The 18493-nt window shown below is 43.1% G+C and overlaps 1 pseudogene across 1 annotated transcript in view; it reads left to right on the top strand.

Annotated features, from left to right (window-relative positions):
- Window positions 1-18493, top strand: part of LOC118153470 (small ribosomal subunit protein eS4, X isoform-like) — a 65421-nt pseudogene that overhangs the window by 1242 nt on the left and 45686 nt on the right. The window contains exons 2-4 of the transcript XR_013535109.1: window positions 11-156; window positions 7510-7551; window positions 8681-8778. The product of XR_013535109.1 is annotated as a small ribosomal subunit protein eS4, X isoform-like (transcript). The remainder of the gene's footprint in view (window positions 1-10; window positions 157-7509; window positions 7552-8680; window positions 8779-18493) is intronic.

Below are 18493 nucleotides of genomic sequence, written 5' to 3'. Positions count from 1 at the left end.
CCTTCTTTAGGCAAAAAAGATGATTTAGGTGGTGATATTAACAAATGAGAAAAATGAACTCCGTTTAAAAAGCTCTCCTGAGATTACCTGAGATATCTTCTATGAAACAAGGTGGTGTGTTCTTGCCCAGGATTCCTGCTGACAACTTTGGCAGAGGTTTGTCTCATTTCAAAGGAGGGCAAGGGATGACGTGATAGAAGGACAGGAATTGGAGGGGGAATCTTATAAATTATTACCCAAATTGGGGACTTTTAAGAGTGAAATGGGCATAAACCAGGCCTGCCCTGGGGAAAATAGGACATCTAGTATCCTCGTTTCGGGTGAGAGGTTTAGGAAGCATGTAAGGAAAGAGATTTAAGAATGTTGACAACTGGATGCAGTGGCCCACACCTGAAATCCCAGCACTTTGAGAGACCAAGGCGGGAAGATCGCTTGAGCTCAGGAGTTTGAGACCAGAGTGGGCAACACAGTGAGACCCTATCTCTCCAAAAAAAAAAAAAAAAAAAATAGCTGAGAGCGGTGGCATAGGCCTGTAGTCCCAGCTGCTGGGGAGGCTGAGGTGGGAGGTTTGCTTGATCCCAGGAGGTAGAGGCTACAGTTAGCTGTAATCGGCCACTGCACTCCAGCCTGGGTCATAGGGCTACAGAGCAAGACCCTGTCTCACTCTCTTTCTCTCTTAAAAAAAAAAACAAAAAAACTGCTGCTCCATTGATTGTAAACATATTTGCATCTCAGGACCAATCATTATCACTCAAGTTGGGGGTGAGGGGGACAAGTGACTGGAGAAGCCAGGAGAATGCACAGAGGAGAGCTGCTGTAAAACAGTGCCTGGGCCATGTTTATGTGAGTGTGGGTGAGCACTTGAAAGATCTGCTGGGAAAGGGCAATGAGAGGCCTGGAAAGCATCGACTTTGGAGGGAGCTGACTCAGTGTAACAGGGAGGACTGGATTGCAGCCAATTGGAATGAGCACTAGGCAGTGAGGCTGTTTTACATCCTATCAGTCTTATGTAATGCTTAGGTTGACATCGCGTTCAGAACCTTACCTCCTTTTCTCAGACGGCTCACTGGGAGATGAACTCAGGCCACACAGTATCTCTTTGAGTCTCCTAGAGGCTCAGGGGCTGCAAGGAGGACTGGGCCAGGGTGGGGCTGGAAGTGGGTGACTAGATCAGCCTAGGCAAGGGGCTGGCTTCCTGCTGACAGAAGGGGCCCTGTAAAGCTTGGTTCCAAGATGCTAAAACCCCTCTTTTCCTCAAAATAATCATATGTTCTGGTTGACTGCTTTCCTCCCATCAGGAAGGGGCTCAAATACCCTGGGATTTCTTGGAGGGGAGGAATTAGGTTCTTATGCCCTATTCTGGTTATTACTGATATTCTGCAAATACCCTACAACTTAGGTGGTTTAAAACAACTACCATTTTATTATGCCAATGGATTGTTTAAGCCAGGGAGCTGGAAAGACACAGTGGGGACTTAATTCTGCCCCATGATTGGGGTGTCAGTTGAAAAGACTCTAAGTCTATAGGTGCTTTGTAGCTGGGAGTTGCAGTCATCCGAAGCCTATGCACTTGCATGAGTGATACCTGGGCTGGGAGGACTTGATCAGATGTACTAACTGGGGTGCCTACCTCTGGCTTCACTGTGTAGCCCGGTTTCCTCATGGCATGGTGGTTTCAGCTTGGAGGGACTTCTTCCATGGTGGTTCAGGACTCCAAGTGTGAGAGTTTCAGCAAACAAGCTGCAATGCCACTTCCCACCTGGGCTCGGAAGTCATGTAGCATCGTTTCCACTGTATGCTCTTGACCTGATAGTTATGTAGTTCCCTGGCTGGATGTGGTGGCTCGTGCCTGTAATCCCAGCACTTTGGGAGGCTGAGGTGGGTGGATCACCTGAGGTCAGGAGTTCAAGACCAGCCTGGGCAACATGGTGAAACCCTGTCTCTACTAAAAATACAAAAATTAACCAGGCATGGTAGTGCACACCTGTAATCCCAGCTACAAAGAAGGTTGAGGCAGGAGAATCACTTGAACCCAGGAGGTGGAGGTTGGAGTGAGCTGAGATGGTACCATTTAAGAAGGTTTGGGAAGCATGTAAGGAAAGAGGTTTAAGAATGTTGACAGCCAGGTGCAGTGGCTCACACCTGTAATTCCAGGCATGAGACTATGTCTCAAAAAAAAAAAAAAGTCATATAGCTCCCAAATTCAAGGGTAGAGGACACGGAGCCCACTTCGCAATGGGAGGAGTATCAAAGACATTGTTGCCATTTTAAAAATCTGCCACAATGATGGTCTTACCTGTGGATTCTTGGAGGAGTTTTTTCATTGACCTCATGAACCACTCCAAGGGTGGGTAACCAACAGGAAGTGGCTATTGCAAAGGGCCCTGCATGATTCCTCATTCCAAACTCACTCCCATTGCCTCTCCCATGACAACTACTCATATCCCACTGTAAATAGTGAAGGTCATTTTCCAGACTGAGGGGTATAGGGTTTGTCCTCGGAGGTCAAAGCCCTTGAAGGGGAATGATGCCACACAATTTTCTTCCTTCTCCTCCTCCTTCTTCCTTTTTTTTTTTTTTTTTGAGACAGAGTCTCCCTCTGTTGCCAAAACTGGAGTGCTGTGGGGTGATCTTGGTCACTACAACCTCTGTCTCCTGGGCTTAAGCTATCCTCTTACCTCAGCTTCTTGAGTAGCTGGGACCACAGGTGTGAGCCACGACACCTGGCTAACTCTGTATATTTTTTAGAGATGTTGTCCAGGTTGGTATTGAACTCATGAGCTCAAGCAATCCACTTACCTTGGCCTCTCAAAGTGCTGAGATCACAAGCATGAGCCACCATGCATAGCCTGAGTTACCTTCTTAAAAGTCCACTCTGGTTGTTTTGTGGGCATTAGCAGTACCTGGGTGGAGGCTTTTGCAGTAGGCTGGGGAGAGGAAATTGTGGCCGGGCCTATGGTGGTAGTAGAGGACAAATTGATGACACTTTAGAGATAGACCCACTAGATATACTATTGCCAATGAGGTAAGGAGTTGGGGAAAAGGAGGAATCATGGATGACTTCAGTTTTTTTAATGAACAATTGGGGGGATAGTGGAGCTATTTTCTTAAATGGTGAAAAATGGATGGCGACCAGATTTTAGAGGGAACATCTGGAGTTCCTTCCTTCCATTTGGACATGTTAAATTTGAGATGGCTGTGTAATCCCCAGATGGGTGCCGAAGATACACATTTAGAAGTTGTCAGCATATAGACGATTTCCAGTCACGGGCTTAGATGAAGTCATCGTGGGAGGAAATGTAGCCAGAGAAAAGAAAGGAATCAGGACTTTATCATGAGGAACGCCAACAGTTTCAGACGGGTTGTTCTCAATCTCTAGTGTGCATCACCTGGAAGACCAGATAAAACACAGATTGCTGCCTCACCCCTCCCACCCCAGGATTTGATTCAGCAGGTCTGGGATCAGGTCCAAGCACCTGCATTGCTAACAAGTTCCTAGGTGATGCTGATGCTGCTGGGCCAGGACCACATTTGAACCGGAGGAAGAGACTGAGAAGGGACAGCCAGCGAAGTAGGAGGGAAATGACAGAGGGTCCTGTAAGCTAAGAAGAGGGTGTTTCGAGAAGGCAGAGCCAGCTATTGAGAGGCCAAGTCGTGTGAAGACAGGGGAGTGCTCACTGGATTTTGTGACATGGAGGTTTCTGGGGACTTGAGAGACATTTCAATGGACTGGTGAGGGCAGAAGCAAATTGAAGGGGGAGTAGAAGGTGAGGGAGTAGAGGCGACACTTCCTGAGTTTTACCCTGCAGGGAGCAGAGTAGTAGGCAGGAGCTGGAGGAGAGGGTGGGCATTAGGGAGGTTGTTTTGAACTCTAATACTAGAGGGTCCTCTTCGGGTTGGGGTACATTCAATGGTATATTCATGTCCTCACAGACGTTGTTTCTTCCCTCTTTCTACTATTCCCTACCCAAGCTGGCATTGCGGGCTGTAGCAGTTTGAGACATCACATGGCATAGCAATTCAGACAGAAGAAGACAACAGCCAACCTGTTTGTGTGGTCTTCTCTTAGGCATGAGGAACGTTTTCCCTAAAATTAAGGAGAAACTATTGTACTGTTGCTGCACAGAATGATTCATATCTCTTCACCCTGTAAAAGCATATGGCTAGACTTCAATATCTGCAGTTAAAGTTTGCAGTCAAGGTCTCTGTGAAACGTTTCTAATGATGTCTCTCTCTCTCTCTTTCTCTTTGCATCTCCCTGGGTGGAAGCCCTGCAGGACCACTTGTCCTCCTTTAATTGCCTTGCTGAAGGTCCACTTAAGTAATTCTCTCAGCCCTGAATTTCTTGACCCTACTTATCTTCTGTGGAGTTCTAGTTCTGATGTGTCCTTTTCTCTGAAATCCTTCCATATCTTCCCATCAGAAGTCAGCTGCCTTCCTTCTAGCTCCAGCAGCAACTGGCTTGTATTATCCAGTTCCATTTTAAACTGCTTTATTATTTAAAAATTTATTATTGGCCAGGCGCAGTGGCACACATCTGTAATCCCAGCACTTTTGGAGGCCAAGGCAGGTGGATCACCTGAGGTCAGGAGTTTGAGACCAGCCTGGCCAACATGGTGAAACCCCATCTCTACTACTTTACTAAAAATACAAAAATTAGCTGCGCATGGTGGAGAGTGCTGTAATCCCAGTTACTTGGGAGGCTGAGGCAGGAGAATTGCTTGAACTCAGGAGGCAGAGGTTGCAGTGATCCAAGATTGCACCACTGCACTCCAGCCTGAGCAACAGAGCGAGATTCCATCTCAAAAAAAAAATTATTTAAAGCCCTGTTGGTCTTTAACTAGACTATAAATTCCTTGGGAGGAGAGCCTGAGTGCTGTGCCCAGGAAAATCAGTTAAATTATATTCTGAATGTGGCTTCCTCTCCCATCCACTCATGTTGCTCTTCTTCCTATTTTCCCTTTGGTATCTACAAAAAATTTCCTTTTCTCTTTCTAGCCATGTCTAACTGTCTAGCTGAGTGTGAGGGGTCTCAGCCACCCAAGACAATGTCAGTGTCACCTGGAACCTGTGCAGCACGTGGGCCCTCCTCCACTGGCTGTCCTCTGCATTGCAGCTTTTATGGACTGTCTGATTTTCTCTGATCTTCTTTGTTCCCACACCGGACTTGGCTTCTGATTTTATTTTTCTGGAAACCCGAACCTTCCTATGTCTTTACTGGCAGTTCCTGAGGCAATTGTAATTTTCTGGTCCCCGACACCGGTGAACGATCAGCAGCTACCTTCATTCAGCCCCTTCCTTGGAGTGTGCCAAAAAGGTTTTCTTTTTATGTAGATTATGCATAAGGCATATCAGTGTGATTCCAATTGATACAACCAAGGGTGGGGGCAGGGGGTGCCATGTGGGGAGAGGCTTTTCCTCTCATGCTTTAATAGACCCATGAGGTGGGTAAATGCTTAATAATGCACTTCAGTGCCTGGTAGGACTCATTTTGTCCATTACTTTCTCTTAGATTCAGAATATTTTCTGATATATATGTCAGATGTATGTATGTGTGTGTGTGTGTGTGTGTATATATATATATATATATATATATGAAATATATTACAGGCATATACCACTATGCCCAGCTAATTTTTGCATTTTTAGTAGAGACTGAGTTTCACCATGTTGCTCAGGCTGGTCTCGAACTCCTGACTGCAAGTGATCCACCTGACTCGGCCTCCCAAAGTGCTGGGATTACAGGCATGAGCCACTGTGCCCAGCGCGATACTCTTATTTCTCTTTCCAGATTAACTTTGTAATCATGTCAAATTCCATGATACCTATGGTTGGAATTTTTTTTATTGAAATGACATTGCATTTAAGAATACATTTGTGAAGAATCATCATCTTTATATAAAATATTTTGCTTTGCTTCCATATCCAGGAAATAATTCGAATGTTTACTCAGGAGATTTTGTGCACCTCCCAAGAGAGTTGTGGCGGATGCTTTTGATACCTTGCCCATCTGAGTTCGCCTGTAACAAAGGCTTCTAGAATGCTGACACCTTTCCACCCTGATGCCAGCCTCTCTCTTCTCTGCTTGAGGACTTTTTCTGGCATCATCTGAGCTTGCCACACCCTTCTCCCCAGGAGCACCCCCAAAATGTGTGGACTCAGGGGTCCCAGGGCAGTTCTCCCCAATGGGAGAGAGTCAGTCTGTGGAAAAATGCTCCAACTCCCCACTCTTGTGGCTGGATGACCTGGTGCTAGCTCCTAGAATGTTCTGGGTGGGGTGAAGCCCCAGTTGCTCATGGTAATTAATCCATTACCACACCTGCACGTGTGTGGATATTAAAAATGTAAAGAGTTGTAATACATGAACCCTAGAAGCTGCTGAAATTCTAGGGAAACAAAGGATGGAAGAAAGGGTGTTCTTACTTCTACTTGGGGCACTACCTGGCTGGGGGGGTGGTTGGGTGGAAGATCCCGGGTCATCCTGAAGCTTCCAGAACCTCCACAGTGGTAACCGTGGTGGTCCATGGAGAAGGGGTTTGCTCCAGGGGCCTTGAGCCTGAGAAAGGGACTTGTTCATCATGGATACACATGCATGAACATACACTTGTATTCCCAAAATCCTTTGGCAGGCAAATGCTCCTTTGTAGAAAACTGGGTCCTGTTTCAGCAGCTGAGGAACCCAGATGTCTCTCAAATCTATCTTCAGTGCTGTAACTTTTTACTCCCAGCTCTTTACTTGGCCCTGGGAATTGGTTGGGGGTAGGGACAATAAAATAAAGAAGGATTTATAAAGGAAGCATGTTTTCTCTTCAGTTTTCTTCCCATTTCCGCTAATGAAAACTCAATTTGCTTATGCTATCATCACATGGTGGTTATTTCCAACTACACCATGAATGGACCTTGTTTGTGATGAGTTCCTGAAAGTTTGCATGTAATTCAAGATGTTTTTGAAATAAAAGTGTGAAAATGTGTCAAGTGCATTAACTGTGTAAATGTACATTATGTAAAATGGGCCACTCCTTCATCAATGTATTTTGTAGGTCCATATTCTCAGATGCTGGGTTTGCAAGGCACACCTTTGAGCAGTGTTCATGTGACTCCTGACCTTGTGTAGCTGGGATCCCTCACACAGTGTTCTAGGAAGAAGGCAGTGCACCCTCTTAGAGCACTGCCTTCACTCTACATGTGATTGTTCTTCATTAGGATGGCCACATCCTGAGGCCCCCTGAGCCTTCTCCCTCAGCTATAACTTCATCTTGTCACTTTGACTATTGCCAGCCAGGTCAGCTTCCAGGCCTGCTGTCCTGACCACATGGGTCTTTCCCTCCATACCCTTGGTGTTCAAGACACTTGCTATTGGTGTGTCACGTTAAAATTCTAGCTCTGTACCAACTTCTATTCTCTGTCTTGTTTTCAGCTTTGTTTACTCATCCTGTGGTATTTTCTTAAGAGACAGGCAAAGAGTTTAATGGTTTTCATCTTCTAATGGACTTTTATTTCTTTGAATAGGATGTCATGCCAAGGCTGAACTGAGAGCAGGGCTGGCTTTGGGTAAGTGATAATTGCCTGACTGGGACAGCAATAGAAAATCCCTCCATGTTTTTAAATGAGTGACATCTGAAAAGAAGTTAATAGCATATAGTGGAAGCAAAATCAAATGGCAAAATTAACAATATGAAAGTAAAAATGGTCAGAGGTGGCATCAAAGCTCATACACAGTAGTGTTCTTTTGTGTTGTTGTTGTTCTTGTTCTTTTATTGAATATAGAAAATGAGACAAACTAGGATTGGAAATGCTGCCATTTAAAGCAATCTGGAAAGTTACTCTGAAAATTCTGACTTATACTTGTTCATATTTTGCCTTTGATTTTTCTGCCCAGGAGAAGCATCTTGAGACTGCAAAGGGTAGAATGAGCACTGGAAGCTCAAATGGGCTGAGGGAGGAGGCAGAAACTTTCATGTGTGCCAAATGCATGCAGCTCTCCAGGCCTGTGGGATCATATCATAAGGAAGTAACAATTTGCACATGACAGAGGAGTGTCATACCTGTGGCTCAGACCTCACATGCAAGCCTCTACCTTCTTAGAAATGGTTTGTCTGAGATGATAAGGTGGCCCTATTTAACCCTAATATACAAATAATATAAAATGGTGCTATGGCTTGAATGTGTCACCTCCAAAATCCAGGCACTGAAATTTTTTTTTTCCAGATGGAGTTTTGCTCTGTTCCCCAGGCTAGAGTGCAGTGACACAATCTTGGCTCACTGCAACCTCCGCCTCCCAGTTTCAAGTGATTTTTCTGCCTGGGCCTCCCAAGTAGCTGAGATTATAGGCGCATGCCACCACATCTGGCTAATTTTTGTATTTTTAGTAGAGTCAGGGTTTCACCATGTTGGCCAGGCTGGTCTTGAACTCCTGATCTCAGGTAATCCACCTACCTCAGCCTCCCAAAGTGTTCAGATTACAGGCATGAGCCACCTCACCAGGCCCAGGCATTGAAATTCAGTGGCCTATGGGATAGTATTAGGAAGTGGAGGCTTTAAGAGGTAATTCAGTCACTAGGATTCTTTCTTTGTGATTGAGATTCAGCCCCTTTTAAAAGAGGCTTTGCACAGCAGCATTTGGCCCTCTTGCCCTTCTGCTTCCTGCCATGTGAGGACATGGTGTTTCTCCCCTCTACAGGGTACGGCATCAAGGTGCCATCTTGGAAGGACAGAGCAGCCCTCACCGACACCAAACATGCTAGCATCTTGATTTTGGACTTCCCAGCCTCCAGGACTGTGAGAAATAAATTTCTGTTCTTTATACAGTGTGTCTCAACCATTCTAGATGTTGCAGATTTGAATTTATTTCTACATGTTTTAAAGTCTTTGGTGATGCAGGTGGTGGTGCTGAAATATCACAAATCAACGTGTGGATATATCTTCTTTGGCTAAAAAATATCTCCAGATGCCAGATAATACAAAGTTTGGGTTAGAGTGTTGGGTTAGAGATGGCAAGATAAAGAAAGCTACCCAGCCTGGCTAGAGTAAAATGCAGTTTGTTATAATAAAGCAACAGATGGCAACCATCACGGAGCTGGCAGCCGGGCCTTGTCAACCTAAATAACAAACATTTTGAAAGGAAAATGATATTTATTTGGGAATAGGCATTGCAATGGAAATGCATGTGCTATAATACACTATGTGCCTATTCAGGAAGGTAAAGGAAGACAAGGGTTTTTTAGAGGAAAAACAAGGAGGGTTACATAATTGTTTTGGGGATAATTATCCTTGACTACAAGGATCAATAACAAGGGTAGTACCAGTTTGAGGTTGGACAGGCAGTTGATGGGCAGATGTCTTTGTAGAGGTACTTTTTGTGTAAGGTAGAGATGGATTTTGTGCAAGGCTGTGAGTTTTGCAGTCTTTTGTGATAGTTTTTCTGCATGACAAGCCTCTCTTCAAGGCCTCTTCTGGCTGTTGGGATTTTTAACATAGGTGACTTCATTTTGATTCTGAGAGCTTTCACAGCCTCAAGTTGCAGTATTTAAAACACTTGCTTCACCTTTCCTCCTTTTTATAATCATTGAAGTTATTTTTTCTTGTAAAAGCAATACATATTCAATAGATATATTGGAATATGTAGATAAGGCTAAAGAAAATCAGCATAAAAGAAAATATCTAAAATATAGATAAGAAAATAAAATATTCATAATTCTACCCCATTCACATTACTTTTTTATGTACATATAATTTTTCCTTGCCTAAATGCAATCATAATTTTTTAGCTAAACTCCGCCTCCACCCTATATTCTGCAATAATATTTTAGTGGCTGCATAGTATTCCATCACATAGCTGGGAAGAACATCCCTATAGCTAAATAAGTTGTCAGATGTGCATGGTTTTGTTTTGCTTTGTTTTGTTTTTGAGATGGAGTCTTGCTTTCTCACCCAGGCTAGAGTGCCGTGGCATGATCTTGGCTCACTGCAACCTCTACCTCTCCAGTTCAAGTGATTCTCCTGCCTCAGCTTCCCGAGTAGCTGAGACTACAAACACTAGGCTAATTTTTGTATTTTTGGTAGAGACGGGTTTCATCATGTTGGCCAGGCTGGTCTTGAATTCCTGACCTTGTGATCTACCCACCTTGGCCTCCCAAAGTGCTGGGATTACAGGCATGAGCCACTGTGCCAGGCCCGATGGGCATGTTTTTAAGTTTTTGAGGCATGTAGTCAAAGTGGTTGCACCAATTTACACTCCCACAAAAGCGTGCTTTGAATCTCCCAGCATGATATTGTCAGTTTTTTTCTAATCATTTACCAACTTAATAAGTGAAAATGGCATTCGTTTTAGTGAATGATTAAAGCTTTTTCATTGCTGTAAAGTTAATTGTGAAACCCTGGCTTTTACAAAGAACCTCCAGAGACAAAGTGGGGAGGAAGCATATTCTAACAATTTTTAAAGTCAGTCTTTTTTAACTGTCTTATCTGGATAAGGAACCCAGCTATGCCTGTAATTGACTTAAGACCCCATGTTTCTGGTTACCTATGTGAATGTTGATGTATTCAGCTTAGAATAGTCTAAAGTTATTTTCCCTTTATAAATGAACCAGAGAAATATGTGAACTTATGATAGAAAAGTTTAGAAAGTTGATAATTTTTTTTCCAGTTAGATATCTGTGAGAAAGTATCTTTATTATCTTTGAAATTCTTCTTTTTTATTGTGTAATATACTTTGCCAAGGCAAGGTTTTCTCTTTCAATACATTCTTTATAAGAAACTATGTCAGTTGCAATAATTCTGTTGAACAATTTTCTTGCTTTCTGCTACATCTTTTCCTTCTCTTAAGAACAGACAAAAGAAATTAGAATAAGAATGACATATTTCATTGGATTTCTCAACTTTCTAAGATTTTGGTGCTCAAAAAATTGTATAGAAGCATTCTTATGTATACACTGCCTTTATGTTTATTTGTTGGAATTGTTACATTCCTTCCCAGTAGAAAGGTACTTGCTTAATATTTGTGGAATTTGTAAGTGCAAATTATATGGAACAATAATGCAAGATTGCTTACAGGAAAATAACCTTTCTGTGTGACCATCTGATGTTGACCATCAGGAGGGATTTGCTTTGGGTTACTTTTCTAAAGATGTTGCCAGATTTATCTTAATTTGTCCATAGCTTCTCCCAGCCTTTCTTGTCCCGGGGTACACACTGGCAAGAAGCTTGAGGTGGTCAGGGAAGTCGTTTTTGTCCAGGAATTGATTTAATTTGGCTCACATGACCCCCTTGGCCGTTTCTAAACTTCACAAGGAAAAAGTACATTATCAAAATAAACCCTAAAATTTACAATAGAACAAATATATAAATGTAGAAAACTAGTTTCAGAACTGATTAAATAAAAGGAATCCACAGACCAAAATGTCAGTTTTTACTATAGTGCTCACAGCTGCATGTTTCATAGCTATAAGCCACATGTGCTCTTTAAATTTACATTAACAAAATTTAAATAAAACTAAAATTTAATTCCTCAATCACACCTGTCACATTTTAAGTGCTCAGTAGCCACACATGGCTGATGTTGGTTGAATAATGTTTACTCTTGTTTTTAAGGGACGTACTGTATGTATTTTTAAGTTACCTGTGTATTTTGATCTTGAAAAACCTTTTTAGCTAGAGAGAGACTGCTCCTCCCTGGGCCAGCCAATTCTTAGTGATAGTAAGGGACCCAGCTAGGAACATGCCTTTGATATGAAAAAAAACCAATCCTAAGCCAGACCTCCCCTATCTGGCCCATGCAGCCCAGGAAGCAACATTCCTCTGCCTTAATCATCCCAGAGCCAGGTACTGGGCAACTAGAGATCACTCCTATAGAACAAAGACCAACAAAGTTATGCAAATGAGCTCATCCTAAACTGTTTACCCTGCGCTGTCCTGTCTTTCCCACTGAAGCCCCAGTGAAGGCTCTAGTTTGGCTTTCTCCTCGTGTCTTTTGCTGCCTGACCACTCTGGTATCTCTACCATGTGGCCTTTCATGGCTTGCCATGCCTTCTGTTTCTAGGACCTGTGAGTACAAAAGACTTTCTTTTTTCCTGAGCCTCCCCTGTATTTCCTTTTGTAGATGTATATGCTTATCTCATAAAAGAAACAAGGGGGCCAGGTGCAGTGGCTCCTACCTATAATCCCAGCACTTTGGGAGGCCAGGGCGGGTGGATCACCTGAGGTCAGGAATTCGAGACCAGCCTGGTCAACATTTTGAAATCCCATCTCTACTAAAAATACAAAAATTAGCCGGGCATGGTGGTGGGCGCCTGTAACCCCAACTACTGGGGAAGCTGAGGAGGTAGAATTGCTTCAACTGAGAGGTGGAGTTTGCAGTGAGCCAAGATCACGCCATTGTACTCCAGCCTGGGCCACAGTGTGAGACCCTGTCTAAAAAAAAAAAAAAAAAAAAAAGAAAGAAAAAGAAACAAAAATAAACAAGGGAAATGCATATAGAAAGGAAATGAAAAACAGAAGTTATATATGTTCATGTTAGTCCCCAAACACACTTTAAAGAGTTGGGTTTTATTATTATTTTATTTATTTATTTTTCTGAGATGTGGTCTCACTGTGTTGCCCAGCTGGTCTCAGACTCCTATGTGCCAGTAATCCTCCTGCCTCAGCCTCCTGAGTAGCTGGAACTACAGGTGCTCACCACCCCACCGAGATAGAGTTTATTGTTCAGGAATAAAGTTTAAGCTTTTGTGAGTGAGGAATATACTTTTCCAACCCATTAGTGTTGAACTTGTCCATGTAAATTATGCTGGCCACTGTCATGTTAGTGGACGCAGGGTGTCCAGAGGCTTGAAATGTGCTTGCCTTCTTGTTCTTCTGCCTCCATCATGGAAAGAGCCTGCCTTAGATAGCTCTTGGTCCAAAGGGGATAAAACACTCCTGGATCCAACCTGCAGTTCAGATTCAAGCCTGCCAAACTCAGTCTATGTTGGCCCAATTCCAGGCAACATGAGGATGCATAAGTGAAAATCAATTATTTAGTGTTGAATGCCAATGAATTTTGGGTTGATGTGCTATGTGATACCACACTTACCCTTTCATCTTTTCGTTTTCTTCTTTTTGAGACAAAGTCTCACTCTGTGGCCCAGGCAATCTCAGCTAACTGCAACCTCCACTTCCTGGGTTCAAACGATTCTAATGCCTCAGCCTCCTGAAGAGTACCTAGGGTTATTGGCCCCTGCCACAGCACCCAGCTGATTTTTGTATTTTTAGTAGAGATGGGGTTTCACCATGTTGGCCAGACTAGTCTGAAACTTCTGACCTCAGGTGATTTGCCCACTTCAGCCTCCCACAGTGCTGGGATTACAGGAATGAGCCACCATGCCTGGCCCCTTTATTTATTTTTTGGTATGAATTGTTCTCTCTGCTTTGAATATTCTCCCTATCTTTGTCCACCTGGGTGAAATCCCTGGTATACTTCCAGCTCCACATTCAAGTATCACATTTGCTGTGTAATCTTCCTGGATTTGTTTCCTTCTACCCTCTAAATATAGTTGTAAGAGATATGTTTTAAAAGCACCCAAACTTTAAACAAATTTTCTACTCTTCTTCTATGGACCAAATGTCTGTGTTCTCCCTCCACTGTCCTCCGCTGCCATCCCTTCATATGCTGAAGCCCTAACCCCCACTATGATGGTATTTGGCGATGGAAACTTTGGGAAGTAACTAGAATGCCCTTATAAGAAGAGGAAGATAGGCCAGGCATGGTGGCTCACACCTATATCCCAACACTTAGGGAGGCAGAGGCGGATGGATCATGAGATCAGGAGTTTAAGACCAGCCTGGCCAACATGGCAGAACCCCGTCTCTAAAAATACAAAAATTATCTGGGCATGGTGGCAGGCGCCTGTAAACCCAGCTACTCAGGAGGCTGAGGCTGAAGAATTGCTTGAACCCAGGAGGCGGAGGTTGCAGTGAGCTGAGATGGAGTCACTGCATGTCAGCCTGGGTGACAAGAGGGAAACTCCATTTCAAAAAAAAAAAAAGAAAAGGAAGACAGAGGACTCTGTTTCCACATGTGTGCACCCAGGAAAGAGAAAGACCAAGTGAGGACAGAGTGAGAAGATGCCCTATGCAACCAGGAAGAGGGCCCCCATCAGAACCTGATCATACTAGAACCCTTATCTTGGACTTCCAGCACCCTGATCTTGGACTTCCAGCCTCCAGAACTGTGGGAAAATAAATGTCTGTTGTTTCAGCCATCCAGTCTATGGTATTTTGTTACAGTGAACCAAGCTAAGATAGTATCTATTTACTAAAATATTATTTTTGCTTGTTTGCTTTTTGCACACCAATGATTGGAACTAAAACCTTGTTTTAATGAACACCTTGTTCTTTTTGAGACAGGGTCTTACTCTTTCACCCAGGCTGGAGTGGATACAGTGTACAATCACAGCTCACTGCAGCCTCTGCCTCCCAGGCTCAAGTGATCCTCCCAGCTCAGCCTCCAGAGTAGCTGGAATCAGAGGTGCACACCACCATGCTTGGCTAATTTTTTGAAATTTTTTATATTTTATTGTAGAGATGGGGTTTCAGCATGTTGGCCATGCTGCTTTTAGACTCCTGGGCTCAAGCCATTTGCCCACCTCAGTTTCCCAAAGTGCTGGCATTACAGGTGTGTGCCTGTATATTTGGTGAGTAGGAATATATTCTACTTTCATCTATATTTATTAGATCATGTTGACTCAACAAATATTTATCAATCACTATTTTTGGTTCTGAGCAGTGAATAAACCAAGTTCCTTCCCTTGTAGAAATTTTGTTCTAGAATTGAAAAGCGGTGGGGGAGAGGAGTCTTCTGTGTAGGAGGAGCTATGGGGCTCACTCTGACTGCAGTGGGTTCAAGAGCAGATGGGAGGATGAGCTGGAGATGGCACTGTGGGATCTACTGTGACCTTTCTTATAAAGGAATGCAGAGGAATGGGGCAGTGGCTGGGGAAGGGATGAGGGGCCTAAGGAGGCTTGTCTGTGTGCTGATGGAAATAATGATGGAAGTCCTTGAGTAACTGAGAGGAGATGGGACAGAGGGTGCAGGTGGGGAGTCCAGTCTTTGCTAGGAACATGGACAATCAATCCTAAGTAACAGAGAAGGGGACGGAGCACAGGACCAGGGGAGAGCAGACTGCCTGCTAGTGGGGCGGAAGCCCTGGAATGACTCACTGATTTGTTTGTTTTCTCCATGAAGTGGAGACAAGGCTGTCAGCTGCAAAGGCAGAGGGAGCATTTGACTGTCAGCAAATTGTTTTCTGGCAAATTGATCTGCGGTGCAGAAACTGGCTCTTGGGTGGATTGATCGGATTTTTCATTTTCTCCATCATTGGTTGCTATTTTTATTAAATTCTTCTTTCAGCCTTCTTTGTTATCGTGTTTAGTGTTGGGTTAATTTTTCCATTTCTTTTCATGTAATAATGAGAGCATTTAAGGTGATGCATTTCCTTTTGAGAACAGCTCTTGCCCTGCCTCTCTCCCCCCATGAAACTGTTGCAGTACAAAATAACTTACTCAGCTTGGACCCCAAAGTCCAAATTCTAATGGGATGATGTGGGGTCTGTGGCAGTAATAAGGCTTCTCTTTTCCTACTTCTGCTTCCTCCCTTTCCTACTTGTGTGGCTCTCCTAGAACCAGAAAACAGGCTTGCCATGAAAGCTTCACTACTTCATGGAACTTAAACAAGTGTGTGCTGCTTATTGTGGCTAAGCCATTTAAACCTCAGGAATTAATAGAAGAGTTACTACATGTTTTGTGTGGGTTGTTGCACGTTTGAAACTCATTTTGAATTATCTGAGTATTTGGGCTTTATTTAATATGAAGGACTATTAAATCACCTTGTGGTGAACCTTTTATCCCCTCCATAAGCCTTTATATCATTTACTGTCTGGAATCTTTGAAATGTTCTATGTTAATGATGTTTAAGAATTAGATTAGACTGGCAGGGCACAGTGGCTCACACCTGTAATCCTGGCACTTTGGGAGGCTGGGGTGGGGGCAGAGGTGGATCACCTGAGGTCAGGAGTTCGAGACCAGCCTGGCTAACATGGTGAAACCCCATCTCTACTAAAAATATAAAAATTAATCAGTTATGTTGGCACACACCTGTAATCCCAGCTACTGGGGAGGTCGAGTGGGAGAATCGCTTGAACCAGGGAGGCAGAAATTGCATTGAGCCAAGATTGCGCCACTGTACTTCAGCCTAGGCAACAAGAATGAAACTAAAAAAAAATTAGATTATATACAAAAGTGCAGAGAAAAAGGCTATGAAGAAATGCACCCCTATATTAGCTGTGATTAATTCTGGGGAAGTTAATTCTGGGTAACTTTTTTCTTCATATTTTCCCTTCAATTTTAAACCTTTTCTTCATTAGCATGTATTAATTTTATACTTTTAAAGTGTTTTAAAGGATAGAAAATTTAAATTTTTGTATATTGTGTAAATTGCAACTATGTAAAAAATAATATGTATATTAAAAGGACTAAAAGAAATGTGCCAATACATTAACAGGATTTTTCTGGGTGGTAGCCAATGGATGACTTTTCTTCTTTTGCTAATCTGCATTTTATTAGAATATATTTGTATATTCTTTATATTTTTCATAATGGAAAAGTTAATTTTCTTTTAAATAAAGTAAATAGAATTCTGCCAGGATGTCCTGGGTACAGAGCTCTTTTTTTCATAGATGTTTCCTGCAACATAGAGAGTTTCTTGAATTTAAATATTCAGATTTAAGTTTTTCCTTCTTGTGACAGTTTTGTAACTGCCCAACCGGGTTCACCTTGCCCACTGCATAGACAGAGATGATTTATCAAGATAGGGGAATTGCAATAGAGAAAGAGTTAATTCATACAGAGCTGGCCGTGCGGGAGACCAGAGTTTTATTATTCCTCAAATTAGTCTCCTCAAGTATTCTGGGGTCAGAGTTTTTAAGGATAATTTGGTGGTGTGGGGGGCAATGAGTTGGGAGTGTTCATTGGTTGGGTTAGAGATGAAATCATAGGAAGTTGAAGATATCCTTTTGTGCTGAGTCCGTTCCTGGGTTGGGGCCACCAGATCAGATGAGCCAGTTATCAATCTGGGTTGTGCCAGCAGATTCACCAAGTTCAGGGTCTGCAAAATATCTTAAGCACTGATTTTAGGTTTTATAATAGTGATATTATCCCCAGGAGCAATTTGGGGAGGGTCAGAATCTTGTAGTCTCCAGCTGCATGACTCTTAAACCATAATTTCTAATTTTTTGACTAATTTGTTAGTTCTATAATTCAAAGGCAGTCTAGTCCCCAGGCAAGAGGGGGTTTGTTTTGGAAGGGCTGTTATCATCTTTGTTTCAAACTAAAAACTATAAATTCCTCGCAAAGTTAGTTCAGCCTACACCCAGGAATGAACAAGGAGAGTGTGCAGGTTAGAAGCAAGATGGAGTGGGTTAGCTCAGATCTGTCACTGAGTTATAATTTTGCAATGGCAGTTTCAGTTTTTCTTAATTATGCCTTTGATTATTTGTTCTAGTCTAATGGTTCTTGCTGCTTACTCAGGAACGCCCTCTATTTTGGGGTTTTGATCTGTGGTCTCTACACTTTTGTAACTGTTATTTTCCCTCTCATTTTCATCTCTTTATTGTTTTTCTCTTTATTCTGGGAGAGTTTTGCAAGTTTATCCTCCATCTCAGTGCCCAAAGGAGAGCCTCTCTTATCCTGGAAATGGGAGTATAAGACACTCATACCCATTTAGAGGAGAAATTAAGAAACAATCTGTGAATGCAGCCCAATTATGATGTAAAAGAAGTGAGGGTTTTAGTGATATCCAAGAACCCTGGGAGCATGTTATATGTAGGTGTCTGGGATTGCTGCTCGAGCTGAAACCATGGGCCTGACCAGTTAGGATAGCATGGTGGGACAGGCCAACACAAGGGCCCAGGAGCCTGCTGGGAACCCCATCTGGCTTCTAAGAAGGGGAAGCCAGAGAGGGAAGAGAGGTTCGCTGTCAAAAGTGTTATTCTCTTGCTGTGCAGAAGCTTTTTAGTTTGATTAGTTCCATTTGTCTATTTTTGTTTTTGTTGCATTGCTTTTTTTTTTTGAGAATGAGTCTTGCTTGGTTGCCCAGACTGGAGTGCAGAGGCATCATCTCGGCTCACTGGCAACCTCTACCTCTTGGGTTCAAGCTATTCTCCTGCTGATACAGAATGGCTGGGTTCCTGGCTAAACTCCACCCTCAAGCCTGGCACCTTGGCCCTAAGTGAAAGCAACTGACCCTGCAGGTCTGGGTTCCTGGCTAGACTCCACCCTCAAGCCTAGAACCTCAGCCCTAAGTGAAAACAGCTGACCCCATTTTTCTGCCATATGATTGCCTTTTTGGCCCGCCACGCCCCACCACGCCCCTATCCTATGCCCATAGAAAGACTTCAACTGAAAGAACAACATAAGTGGCTGATGCAAGTGGTTGAGGATGCAAGCTGCTGAATATCAGGGATAC

This window comes from Callithrix jacchus, chromosome 5 (genome assembly GCF_049354715.1).
Source record: "Callithrix jacchus isolate 240 chromosome 5, calJac240_pri, whole genome shotgun sequence".
Lineage (NCBI taxonomy): Eukaryota > Metazoa > Chordata > Mammalia > Primates > Cebidae > Callithrix > Callithrix jacchus.
This window is presented reverse-complemented; position numbering and strand designations above follow the sequence as displayed.